A 13,906-nucleotide genomic window follows, 5' to 3' on the forward strand; every position below is an offset into this window, starting at 1 on the left:
TAAATGACTAGTATTTTACTATTGTTTGAGAAATATTAGTAATATACCATTTTTTTTTAACTCAAATTTATTAACATGGAACTTGAAATTACTAAGGGGTGTTTGGTAGAGTAGTTTAAGATGAGATATTTGTAATTCTTTGAAATATGTGTCATATGTGCAGGGGCGGAGTCAGGAATTTTTGTTTAGGGAGGCCAAGTTACAACACTAATATATTTATCAAGACAACCTCATGCATACACATAAATACACATGCTTTTTTTTATTATATACACAAACTTTTTTATTTGATAAGTTATATATATATATATATATACACATCCAACAAAAAAAGAGTTTAATATTTTCAATCAAAATTATTTTTGATGGCTATCTTTCATAAAATTAATAAAATACATTTTCACAATTTTCATAGTAAAATTCTTAAAAAGTTTCATTCTATAAAAATTATAAAATTTTATACTAATGTAAGTAAAATTATTCAATTGAATTAATGTAATTTTCAAAAACAAGAATGATCCAAAACTTGGAGGAACAAATTAGGCTCCGAACATATTTAAAACTATTTTGCTTTGACCCATTATGTGGCAACTAAAGAGACATTTCATGTATAATTTTAATGACAATAATTTTTTAATGAGTCAATGAGTTGTTAATCGCCACATAACAGGTTGAAAAAGATAAATTCAAACATGTTTGGTGCCAAACTTTTTCAAATATTTAATAGATATAAAAACATATTTTACAATAAAAAATAGAATTGCAAAAAATAAAGTTGTCTCTATAACTATTAGACCAATTATTTTTTTTAAAGTATCATTGGACTAATTCAAATAATTAGGGGGGCCAACTCTTATTTTTGTAGACTAAATTTTGAAAACATTAAAATAATTATATATATATTTAAAAAAAATTCAAAATTTTGAGGGGGGGCCATGGCCCCCCCACCCTTCAACATGGCTCCGCCCATGCATATGTGGGTGAAAAAATTTGTGGAAATGTATATAAATGTGTTTAAAATGTGAAGATTATTACTCAAATATGGATACCAAACGGCCCCTAGTATTTTACCACTGTGTATTTTACCATTGTTTGATAAATATCTAGTAATTGAAACTCGAGTTTAGGAAAATCGAGTTGCTTAAAAAGTCCACTTAGTTGTATTTGATCCGGTTGACGACCCGACCCGAAATACGCAACAAAATTTTTGGCCTGTTTTGTAGCCTATTGTGAACCCTGTGAGTGGGATATTAAAAACGCAGTTTTGGTGATTAGAGTTTTGTTATTATAGTTTTTTTGAGAGAGAGAAAAACTATACTGTGGCATATTGTATTTTTCTCTGATAATAGTGAAATCTCTGCAACTCCGTAGACGTAAACAAATTGTCGAATTACGTAAATACTATCTTGTGCGGATGATTATTTTTTTTAGTGTGTATTTTCTCTATTTTTGTTTTTCACATATTCGAAAACTTTGGGTTAATTTCCTACAGTTTAAACAGTGAGAAAAAAAATTAGATAAGTCAACAATTGTGGCCTCATATCTCACGTGACCTTGACAAAAGAAAGAAAAAAGAAAAACCCACACCTCGAGAAATAAGAAATAAAATTAAAAGCCAATTGAGGAAAAAAAAGTTATATAAGTAAACAATTGTGGTGGAAATAGTCAAATACTACATTTTAGTAAAATTTGTGACAAATAACATGATTTAATATATAAAAACCACTTTTTAGTACTTAAATTTCAAAAAATAAGTTTTAAATAATACTTGAGTTTTGTAAACTCGAACTTCACAAAGACCGGTACCTTCTTTTTCTTTTTCCTTTTCCTTTTTTCCCTACTTTTTGTATCTTACTAACTTCCTAACAAGTTTAGAGGTGGCATTGCTGCTGCATAATTTCCTAAAAATCCATCCTAGACCCATCTTCGGTCTTCTTTCCTTTTCTTTTCTTTTTTTTCTTTTTCTGCCACCTGCTACCATTAATTTTCTTCGGTCTTCTTTCCTTTTTTTTTTTTTTTTTTTTCTGCCACATGCTACCATTAATTTTCTTCGGAGACAAGGACAACACTACATGTGATATTTGAGAACTTGTCAGGCCTCAAGCATAGTTTTGTTTTTTTTTTTTTTTTTTATAAGAAACGCGCAAGCATAGTCTATTCGGCCTTCCCTATTCACCCAAATTCGCACTTTGGTAACTTGGGCAGAACCAAACCCAAAAGTCTAAAAATCATACAGCTTGAGACGAAAAGTAGAGTAAAGGAAAATTTAATCAGAGTCGAAGCATTATCTTCGCGCATGCAGATTGGCTCAGCGAGCCAGCATAGCATAGCAGCAGCAAAGCAATAGTAGTAGCAGAGAAAGCAGTAGTACCATACACATTCATGCTCAGTCCTCTCAGTTCTCAAACTTCAAAGCAACACCAAAACCCTTACCTAATTCTTTATTACTCCACCAGTATCTAACATGTGAATGCCAGACCAAATTCAATTTTGAACCCAAAAACAACATACAGTCAGAGAGAGATGAAAAAAGCTTGATTTTGATCCATGACTTATTATTAGTTATTATACCACTTAATAATTTTATATATATTATATCAATTTATTTATATTTTAGTAATAAATTATATGATAAATAAAAATAAAAAATAAATTTTAAATAAAAATAAAAATATATTTAATTATTATTTAAATATAAAAAAGATTTCACTTAAAATTTTCGTCCAAAATCCCTTAAGTTGTTGAGCCAGCTTGATCCTTATGAAAAATTCGACTTGATAGTGAATTCATTTTCTGAGATAGTTTTTCCCTGAACCTGTTGCACGTGAATTAAAAAAAAAAAAAAGATAAAAAGAAAAAATACAAATGTGAAACGTAACTCAAAACGTGAATCCAAACAAATATTTTGTGAGTGTTTGGATCCACAAATATACATTGTTTATATATTGTTCACGAATCTCACAATACTATTCATATATTTAAAAATTATTTTATTATAATATTTTTAATTTTCAATTTTAATAAAAATAAATTGTATAAAAATGAATCCTTAATCTACTTGATTGATAAGACAAGGATAACACGTTGCGTCTTGATTCTTGACCTTTTTCTATAAGCCCAGTCTTTCATTTTAAGTTATATTTTTTAACCTACTTAGGGTTTAGTTTGGATTGAACTTATTGTTGCTGAAACTGAAAATTGAAAACTGAAAACACTGTAACAAAATAATTTTTAAATTTGTAAATAGTACCGTAGGACCCATTTTTAATATTTTTTAATAAATAAAATTACTGTGAGTCTCATAAACAGTACTGCTACAGTATCACTACAGTGTTGTTTGTCCTCCTTCTCTGCAAAACGCGTGAAATTATTGCTTCTTCCTGGAGGACCACATCAGATACAGTACAGTTGTCGAGTATATTAATATTTTATTCAGATACAGTACAGTTGTTGAGTATATTAATATTTTATAATGGAAAACAATTTTAACCCCCACCAACACGAGAAATTATTGCTTCTTCCTAGAGGACCACATCAGATACAGTACAGTTGTTGAGTATATTAATATTTTATTCAGATACAGTACAGTTGTTGAGTATATTAATATTTTATAATGGAAAACAATTCAGATACAGTACAGTTGTTGACTATATTAATATTTTATAATGGAAAACAATTTTAACCCCCACCAACACGAGAAATTATTGCTTCTTCCTGGAGGACCACACCAAGTCCCAACTCTTCCCAACCAACAGGAAAGTGTCACTGAGTTTAAATTTATGACTCAGCTCCACATCACCAATTAACCAATAAATTAACTCTTGTTAAAAAACCAAACCATGGTTAAAAACTAATAGAAACACAGCAGCACCAACCGGATCACTTAACCCAAAATCATCAATTCAAAATTTCTCTCAAACCCTTAAAACACTATCTGCCTCTTTCTTTCTCTCTCCCTCTAGCTCTATTTTTCCAATATCTCTCTAGAGAAGAAATTCCCCCTCTCTTTCTGTAAAAAATTGAAATTTAAAGAATTGTTAAGCCATGGAAGGCCGCCGTTTCCACAAGAATTTCGGCAGTGACACAGTCAGTGGAGGCCCAAAGAGAAAACCAACAATTTCCATGGCGACTGGTTTTGGTATCAGATTTGGTGGTCATGGGAATTTTGGGTTTTGGTTTTAAGACTCATGGCCATTCGATCTTAACAAGGATGTGGTTGATGAGATGAAGGCATACAGATGTTTTAATTTTTTTTGAATTTGTAATGTGGGGAGGTTAATATCTTGAGTCCTAGTTTTTAACTCTAGATTGTGATTGTGAGTCTTTTAGTTGTTGGGTTTCATGGTTTTGCATTTGAACGTTGTTGTTGATGCTGCGAAATTGATGTCCCAAAGTTTTCCTTGAGAAGGAACCAACTAGCAAACTAAGATAGATACAAAATTCCAGAGATTTAATCCTCATTTCTTCCAAGGAAATGCAAACTTAAATGAAAGATACAAGTGATGAAATCTCTAAACAGTATACAACTATAGTCAGTTTATACAATAGTCATAATCCAAAAATACTCACGAAAGATACCAGTTTTCCCAGCACCAATTATGAACATCAGAAGTTCACAAAAAATGCTTATAAGCACATTTGAAGTGCCGGAATTCCCACTGACTGTGTCACTGCCCGAATTCTTGTGAAAACGGCGGCCTCCCATGGCTTAACACTTCTTTAAATTTCAATTTCATTCAGAAAGAGAGGGAGAATTTCTTCTCTAGAGAGATATTGGGGAAATAGAGCTAGAGGGAGAGAGATAGAAAGAGGCAGATAGTGTTTTTAAGGGTTATGAGAGAAATTTTGAATTGGTGATTTTGGGTTCAATGATCCGGTTGGTGCTGCTATGTTTCTATTAGTTTTTAACCATGGTTTGGTTTTTTAACAAGAGTTAATTTAATGGTTAATTGGTGATGTGGAGCTGAGTCATAAATTTCAACTAAGTGACACTTTCCTATTGGGTGGAAGGAGCTGGGAGGACCACATCAGTGGTCCTCCAGGAGGAAGCAATAATTTCTCAACACAGCTACAAACTCTCTAAGAGCATCCACATCAGTGGGTGGAAAATCTTGTATAATAGAAAAAATACCATTTTTACACATTTTGAAGTAAAATTGCTCTACATCAGTGCTTCCAAAGTCTTGTATAATTATGTATATTTATCCACGAGCTACAGTAACCGTGAATATATACATGGTTACTGTAGCTCGTGTATACAATATTTTAATAATTTCTGGTTCGCTCGTATTTTTCTCTCTCTTCTCCATCTGCACAACTAACCATCCCTCATAATGTTCTTTCTTCCTCTGATACACACTCCCATAGACACAAAATCAAAAATCAATCACAAACATCAAAAATCAACAACAAAATCAACTACTAGAACAAAATCGTTTGATCGGTGATTGTGGATTGTGGATTGGAGAGGCGATTTGGATCGGTGATGTGGATTGGTGTTGATGGAGATCGGTGATGGGTTGACGGAGATTGATGAGATCGGTGTTGATGGAGATCGGTTTTAATGGAGATCGGTGTTGATGGAGATCGGTGATGGGTTGACGGAGATCGGTGAGATCGGTGTTGATAGAGATCGGTTTTAATGGAGATCGGTGGATTGGAGAGGTGTTGTGGTGCTTGTGATGGTTGTGGTGTTGATGGAGTCCTTGCTCTGGTGCCTCTGGGTTTTGACCGTGAGAGAAAGAAGAAGAAAGAAGGGGAAGAAAAGAAAGAGGAAACGGCAGAGATAAAAGAAAAAGAAAGAAAGAAGAAAGAAAAGCTCTGGTGCCTCTAGGTTTTGATCGTGAGAGAAAGAAGAAAAAAGAAGAGGAAGAAAAGAAAGAGGAAACGGCAGAGATAAAAGAAAAAGAAAGAAAGAAGAAAGAAGAAAGAAAATGATGTATTGGAAAAAGAAACGGTAGGTAAAATAATATTAAAAAAAGAATATAAAAATATTATTTATATAAAATATAGTGTATAATAGATGAACTGATGTGGGTGTTTTGTAAAAATAGATGTGTAAAATAGAAAATGTAGCTTTTTTGGTGTAAAATAGATGATAAATTTACACGAGCTGATGTGAATGCTCTAACGGGCCACACCCAATAGATACCCACTCAAATTAATATTTTTTTTTTATGCAAGTTTTAAATTTTATCAATTATTATTAGTTATTATACCACTTAATAATTTGATGTATATTATATCAACTTATTTATATTCTAGTAATAAATTATACGATAAATAAAAAAAAATTTAAATAAAAATAAAAATATATTTAATTACTATTTAAATATAAAAAAGATTTCACTTAAAATTTTCTCCTAAATTCTCTAAAGTTGTTGAGCTGGCTTGATCCTTATGAAAAATTCAACCTGATAGTGAATTTATTTTATGAGAACAGTAAATAATACATATAGCTTCTCAGTACTTGGTCAATCGAACACTTTCCTTATATTATTTTTTATAAAAATTTGGTGCCTTTCGAATTATTTTAAATAAATATGCCAACAAAAAAATAAATTACAATTAATCGTTGATTTTTTTTTGTTGTATAAAATTTTACAATAAATCTAAAGTTATAACATATTCGACAATTATTTAGATAACAAGTTATTAATAATGAATATAATAAAGTAGTAGGCCATATGAAAATTTTCCTACCAACTCAACAGTTATTTGTTGTGAAAATTTTTGCCTATGTAGTAGTAGTAGCAATTAATAGCATTACTCATGATTTTATGCTTCTTAGAGAATCAGCATTGGAGAATGCTACTCTATCCTATTTTACCATCCCAAAAAGCTACTTTATCAATTATACCATACCATTTTACAATACACCATACATCCAAAAACTCTATTATTTTACTTTTTCATTAAAATATTATTTTTTTAATCTTTCTTTATTATTTCTTTTACATCATCACTTTTTTTAACTAAGGGGTGGAATAAAATATATATATATATATATATATATATATATATTTAGCATAGTGCTACAGTACAATTCTAAGTTTAGAATTGTACTGTAGCACTATTGCAAAAAATTTTGCAATAGTGAGGCATACCATTTTTTGATGCAAATGTTTTTTAGCTATGAAATACCAAAAAAACCTTAGATATGGCATTAGCATTCTTCAATGCTAATGCTTAGTGCATTCTTATCAAGAATGCTAAATATTTTAGCATTTACCATTTTAAAATCCTACTTTATCAATTTTAACATACCACTTTACAATCCACAAAACATTGAAACTTCTATTATTTTACCACTTTATTTAAATATTTTTTTTATTCTTTCTTTTATGTTTTCAAATAACTACCATTAAACAAATATTAAACAAATATATATATTTTTTATAATCTTACTATAGTGGGCTGCTAGACATAGCAGTCCACTGTAGCTGAATTGCAAAATAAATAAGATTTGAGAGTATTAATGGAGTATACTTTTTAGTATTTATAGTATTTTGTATGTTAAATTTTAGCATTTATAAGTCTAGCAGCCCACTGTAGCTGAATTGCAAAATAAATAAGATTTGAGAGTATTAATGGAGTATACTTTTTAGTATTTATAGTATTTTGTATGTTAAATTTTAGCATTTATAACATTTGCCCTTCTTAATAAGAATGCTCTTAACATGGACATAAATAAGCCCATTACTGTCATATATGTTGAAAGATATAAGCTGGCGTCTGTGTGCTACACATGTTTACCATAGTGTGGCGTTCTCAGTACTCTTTAGTAATAACCAAAGGAAAAAGGAACGAGAAAACTCTTTATCTTGGCAACATTACTATAATGAGAAAAATGGCACCTTCGATTTCCAAACAAAATAATTTTTCAACTCTTCGCTTTTCTATTCTTTCAACCAACCACACATTAAGAAAAATTAAATATTTTCTTTCCCCTTACTTTTCCATGCCTCTTTCTTTTAGGTTGTGTTTGTTTTGGGTGAAAATCACTTCCGGAAATGTTTTTCCGTAAATGCGGGTGTTTGGTTGCACATGGAAAATAAATTTTCCAGAAATGCTTTTCAATTGATCGTGTGTTAAGGTGTAAAATGATTTCCGTTTTTATTTTACCTTCAAATATAATTTTCCGAAAAGCAGAGAGAGAGCTGAGTGAGAGTGAGATCGCGCCCACGCGCAGAGAGAGAGAGAGAGAGAGAGAGAGAGAGAGAGGCAGAAGAGAGAGCCCATCGCCGGTGACCCACGAGCATTCGACTTCGCCGACGACCTAGAGACTTCGGGCCACGAACCCATGAACCAATCTTCGACTTCACTTGCGAATCTAGAGCCCAAATTGTGCCACGAACCTAGAGCCTTCAACCCACCGATCTTCGACCCACGAGCCTTCGACTTCGTCGGCGACCCAAAGCCTTCGACTTTGCCGAAAACCCACGAACCGATCTCTCTCTCTCTGTGTGATTTTGATTTTTGTTGTTGTTGTGGTGGTGGGTTTTGCTTGCTTGCCGTCGGTTGTGGCTTTTGATTGCTGGAGTTTGTTGCCGTGGGTTGAATTGGAGTTTCGGTGATGGGTATAAATTTCGGTGGTTGTGGGTTGTTGTTGGTGGTTGCAAGTGATGGGTATTTGGCTGTGATTTGTTTTGTGGATTGGGATTTGGCTATGATTTTGAAATTTTTAGTAATAAAATTTGTTTGGATGCTGAGAAAATAGCTGAGAAAATGTGAAAATTTTGTATGAAAACAGCATTTTCAGAATAGAACCAAACACATGCAAATATTTTCTACAACAATTTTCATAATGCAACCAAACACTTGAAAATATTTTCTTTTCCCGAAAATAGTATTTCTGGAAAATAAATATTTTCTGGAAAATATTTTATGAGATTTATTTTTCGGAAAATATTTTACAGGAACCAAACACAGCCTTAGGGCCCGTTTGGTATATGTGTTTAAAAACTGAAAATTGTTGTTTGAAAATATTTGTGAAAATACATGTTGGTGAAAAAGTGCATTGAAATGTGTGAAATATTGTTTAAAAACTGAAAATGGTTGTTTAAAAACACAAACCAAACACCCCCTTAGTCACCTTCTTTTCAGACTAACGTGTGAACCCATTTCCATGCATGCCCGAAAATTAATACTTTGTCTTTGACCAGTGGTTAGGGTCTCGTGTGGGGTTAGGCCATTTTTGTCCGAAAAACCTGAGGATCCGCCAAAGGGTATATCCTGATATTTTGAATTCCATCATTTTTTTTTTTTTTTTTTGAGGAACGAATTCCATCATTTTTTTTTTTAATATCTCATCAACATACACATTTATATGTAAACACATAGATAAGTATGTGTATATGTTTGTGTATTTTCGATTCGGTCAACGTACGCATTTATGTGTCTCGATTCCATTGAGCTATAGATTTATGTGTCTTTTTGCGTTAATATACTTATGTTTATGTGTTTATATATTACCCTCAATATATATATGTATGTTGTTGTGTGTTTATATTGATGAAAATATAAACACGCTACATATTGATGGAATATATGTGTGTGTTTTTATATTCTCGCCAATATAAATGTTTGTATGATTATGTTTCATAATATATGTTTACGTGTATATTTACGTATTTATCATTTCTTTGTGTGTAAACACGGATATTAACACACGCACAAATAAATGTATATGTATATATATATATATATATATTTTACGAAAACATATATGCATATTTATGCATGCATGATGTAATCTATATATACATATAAAACTAAAATCTTTAGAGCTCCCACATTTTTACAATTCAGCATTATTAAAAATAATAATAATAAATATCTTTTTTTTTCCTATCAAATACAAATTGCAAATCCCGATACTCCCTTCTACCTCCTTCGAAGCAACTACCTTCTCTCTCTTTTCTCAGCCTTTCAACCAAGAGTGAATATGGGACTGTCGTGGTTGGTACAGCCACTATATTTCGTACCAACACTTTGACTGGCACTAATTTAAACACAAAACACAGTCCCTTACCAAGCAGAAAGAACTTCGGCCATTGCTGCTGAGAGAAACCTTCGTCCATGGACCAATACTTGATGCAATGGCTGCCAGTTATATAAGGAAACAAAGAGAGATCTACAACTTGTATGAGGAAAGACTAAAAGAGAGTAACACAGTCCCTTACCAAGCAGAAAGAACTTCGGCCATTGCTGCTGAGAGAGACCTTCGTCCATGGACCAATACTTGATGCAACTTGTATGAGGAAAGACTAAAAGAGAGTGAAATATATGTTTTTATTTGAAATTAGATCTTAATTTACCCTTTGTGGACATGGAGTAGTGTGCCAAATAGTGTGGAGAGGTAACATGTGTCAGTGGCTGAAGCCAGCTGTGGAGTAAAGAAGATAATATGCGAAGAAAAAAGAGGGAAGATAGTAAAAACGAAAAATAAAAGATATTAACACGTAGAAGAGTAGATAAATCATAAATATAGTTTTTTTTAATGGGTTTGGTTTATCTTCGGTACTTTTTAAATAGAGAATATTTATTTATTCTAAATACACAATAGCAAGTGGTAGTGAGTTTTAATCTCCACATTTTATTTAATTAGTGGATGATATAACAGTTTCTCATTAAAAAAAGAAAAAGAAAATTCCAATTAAAAAATTATTGGAGATAAGACAAACTTTTTTTTATAAGTCTAAATTAATATGTAGATATACATTTAGCTTGCGGCTTGGTTTAAAAAGATTTTTTTTATAACTATTTAGCTTATTTTACCTACTATTTAATTTATTTTTACTATTATTCATGAGTCTTATTATACTTTTTAGTACTATTCATGAGTCCCACTGTACTATTTCAGCTACCTTCTGGCTTTATTTAAGGTACTTTCAACAACAAAAATTTCAATTTCAACTAAATAAACTGTTTCTAAACAAACACTTAGAGTGTAGAATTTTTTTTTTAATCAGGTATTAAATTCTACAGTGGATAAAAGAAAAAGATAAAAATTAAATAAAGATTAAAGATAAAGATAGGAGAGAGAAAAAATAGAAAGAATAAATCAAATCAAATAGGAAAAAAATAGAAGATTGTGTGTGTGATTGAATAATCTTCTAAGTCATGTTTAATAACTTTTCCGTGCATCGCACGGGTTAGCGACTAGTATATTTATATATTTTGCATGTGTAAACCTAAGAAGAATTTGAAGTTTCGAACCATTTTGTGGATCCAAGGCCCACCTTGGGTACCTCATCCATTAAGTTCATCTTCTTAGCCCATGACCAATATTATTAGACTAATGGGCCAATAATGTGTTAAAAATGCTTGGATTTAACACAACTCTTGTATCTTTTTAATTTGCACATTAATTTGCTGAGAAATAAACTGCTTGGATATTAATCACTAATGATTCCACATTGGAATTTTGGTCCAGGTTAACCTTGTTAACCCCTTTAAATTATTTATTTGAGCTACATGTTTTTAATTCGAGTAATATACATGTGTTATGTTTTCCTATGTATGCACTATTTTGAGTCAATGTGCTATTTTGAGTCATTCAACCTATTGTGGTCTTTTAATATATATATATATATATATATATTTATATATTAATTAATTTTTATTTTTATTTTACTTTATTTTTTAGATTTTGATTTATGAAGGTTTGCACATTGTGCTCTTCGCTCGCTCCTCACACTCGTAAAATTATCCTTAAATTGACAAAGTTATTGGGTACTATAAAAATACAGCTATTTGGTATTCCATTCTTTTACATAAATAATAAATACAGTCATGAATTCAATTAGTGTGAATCATTTATTATGTGAAAGAATAGAATAATTTGTTGTTGTATTCCCAAATACTGAATAATTACTTATTCTAGACATAAACTAGTAATGAGTAATGACCCTTTCCATCCCTTAATAAAGCTTGTGATCAGGAGCAAAATGTCACATGTGCTAATATATGCCAGTTTTGTATTTGTGAAGGATAGGATCTGCTATGGAATTCATTGCCATGTATCTAATTTTTATTTACTTATTTCATTTTAAAATTTTGAGTACTTTTTAGGGGGGGGGGGGGGAAATGTTGTAAATTGTGAATTTTTTTTTTTTTTTTTTTGAAACCATTGTAAATTGTGATTGGTAGTACAAAGTATAGCACTCATAGTCATAGTAAGACTGAGACATGGTATTTTTCCATTAGAAAAAAAAAAATTACAAAACAAAGCATTAAGACCGGCCGTAGCATCGAATAAATTCAAACGTGTGAAAGCCGAGCTTATTTGGCAAGTATTTTTATTTGAAAAAAAAAAAAAAAAAACTTAAACAACACAAAGCATCACTACCGGCCGTAGCTTCGCTTGGTTTTCACCACAAGTTGCAAAGAATAAATTCAAAGGGCGGGCAAAAATAGTCAAATATCACTATTTTTTAAAATTATTAGTGTTTTATCATTGTTTAAGAAATATTTAGTAATTTGTCACTTTCTTAAAATTCGAGTTTTAAAAAATCTAGTTTAAGAAAATCGAGTTCCATAAAAAATGCCACACAGAACCTGATTATATAGAACTGGAGTTCGTTACAATGTGTTACTCGAGTTTATTACACTCGAGTACGATGTACATTTTGACAAAATTTATGGCATATTCGCACTGTTTCAAAAATATTTAATAATGTATCATTTTTTAGTACTTGAATTTCATAAAATTAAATTTTAAATAGTACTCAAACTTATGAAACTCGAGTTCCTAGTTAGTGCTCGGCTTCACAAAGTCGAGTGCCTCTTTTTTTTTTTTTTTTTTTTTAATTTATTTATCTTACTCACTTCCTAACAAGGTTTAACCGTTTAAGGCTGACACTGCTGATTTCCAAAAAATCCGTCCTAGACCCATCTTCTTGCATACGGTCTTCTTTTCTTTTCTTTTTTCCCTTTTTTTTTTCTGCCAACTGCTATCATTAATTTTCTTTTGAGATGAGGACAACACCACATGTGGTATTTGAGAACTTATCAGGCCTCAAGCCTAGTCTATTTGACCTTTCCTGTTCACCCAAAGTCACACTTTGGTAATTTGTGCAGAACTGAGCCCAAAATCTAAAAATCTGCAGCCTCTTTCTACACTTCACCCACTGCATTAATTTCTTTGTTTAAATTTCATGTTAATGTTAAAGTTTAGCTGTTTAGGGTTTTTTTTTTCTTATAAAAAATTAATATTTTATTTCTATTTGGGGAAATTTAAATAATGGGGTTTTTTTTTAAAAAAAAAAGAAGAAGAAGAAAAACTGGGTTCAGATATTAAAATTGTGTGGAAAAAAAAAAGTCATGAGCTAGTACTCTGTCTTTCTTTAATGGTGAATGGCATTCACGAGTCAAAATCAAGCTTTTTTCGTTTCTCTCTCTCTCTGCTACTACCATTACTTTGCTGCTGCTATGCTATGCTGGCTCGGGTTCAAATATTCACATTATGTGGAAAAAAAAAAGTCATGAGCTAGTACTCTGTCATTCTTTAATGGTGAATAGTTTTCATGGGTCAAAATCAAGCTTTTTTCGTCTCTCTCTCCGACTGTATGTTTTTTTTGGGTTCCAAATTGAATTTGGTCTGGCTTTCACATGTTAGATACTGGTGGAGTAATAAAGGATTGGGTATGGGTTTTGGGTTTGCTTTGAAGTTTGAGTACTGAGAGGACTGAGCATGAATGGGCCCACAGTATTATTGCTATGCTATGCTGGCTCGGGTTCAGATGTTCACATTGTGTGGAAAAAAAAAAGTCTTGAGCTAGGACTCTGTCATTCTTTAATGGTCGATAGCTTTCATGAGTCAAAATTAGAGTCGGCTTAACAACTTTGGATACTTGTGAAAATTTTAAGTGAAATTTTTTTTATATTTAAATAATATTAATTA

Source organism: Quercus lobata, chromosome 3, assembly GCF_001633185.2.
Source record: "Quercus lobata isolate SW786 chromosome 3, ValleyOak3.0 Primary Assembly, whole genome shotgun sequence".
NCBI lineage: Eukaryota > Viridiplantae > Streptophyta > Magnoliopsida > Fagales > Fagaceae > Quercus > Quercus lobata.